This window comes from Panthera uncia (assembly GCF_023721935.1).
Source record: "Panthera uncia isolate 11264 chromosome D3 unlocalized genomic scaffold, Puncia_PCG_1.0 HiC_scaffold_8, whole genome shotgun sequence".
NCBI classification, from domain to species: Eukaryota; Metazoa; Chordata; class Mammalia; order Carnivora; family Felidae; genus Panthera; species Panthera uncia.
In genome coordinates this window covers 73525638-73526727 of record NW_026057586.1, presented here as the reverse complement: position 1 = coordinate 73526727, position 1090 = coordinate 73525638, and positions in this window count along the sequence as shown.

Here is a 1090-nt window from a genome sequence, read left to right as displayed (position 1 = left end):
CCCCGCTGGGATGGGAAGTTTGTCTGAGGAACCTTGCCGGTTCAGAGACCAACGAGGCTGCCCAGGGAAGCCCCCCACCAGCCCGGATTCTTCCACTGCCTGAGTGGAAAAAAAAAACCAGAGTTTGGCCATCAGCCAGTGACGGACCTGGCACATGAAGGTGTCATGGGGGCAGTGAGGGATGGGAGAAAGAGGAATTATCTGTTGTCCCATCCTGGGGCCGATTCGGGGAGGGCGTGGGACTCCACGCTGACTCGGGAACTGAATGTTTCCGTGTGCGGGAGGCTCCCTTGGTTTTGGAGGGAAAGGCAGGTCCATAACGAGCTGCTCCCCAGGTGCAGTGGGTGGGGGATCCCGCCAGGAGATGTGTGGAATAAAGTGTTTTTTAAAGGAAGCACTTTGGCCTTGACTTATTACCTGGACCAGAAGAGGCAGGCCGCCTGCCTGGGTGATTGCCCTGGAGCTCACCGGCCTGCCCCATTGGCTGAGATCTTGAGCAAGCCCCCATCCCAGGAAGACAAAGCTCTGCTAGGAGTTTGTATCCCAGAAGTCAGACAGTTTGTGACAGTTTGTATCCTGGAAGTCACAGGCAGACTTGGTCTTTTCAGCTTGATTTCAAAAATGGGTGCGTGCTGCTGTCTGCCGGCTGATGGGGCGGAGTTCAGCACATTGGCAATCAGCTGATAGTACTTTCCCTGACGAGGTCAACTTTCCTCCTTCTGGGGACTCAGTGCAGCCCCCTCCAGGGAAGAGGGGAGGGACCATGCCACTGAGTGTGGCCAGAGGCCTCGGTGGGCAGCTTGGGTCCAAACTGGATGCTCAGGGTGGTGACCTCATCCCATGTGACCCTCGAGAGCCTCTCAAGTGCATGCTACACTCTATCCTCACTTTTATGGGCAAGAAAACTCCAGCTCAGAGAGAAGAGACGTGCCCAAGTTCACACAGCTGGTGGGGTGGGGGCCAGGCACCCAGGCTGACACAGACCCGATCTTGGGAGGCTTTTTGCTGTCCCGTAAATCCTGAACCTTTGCAAAGGCTACGTCCTGGCACGTGAGGACACCATCTACACCGGCCCCCCGGCTCACCTCCC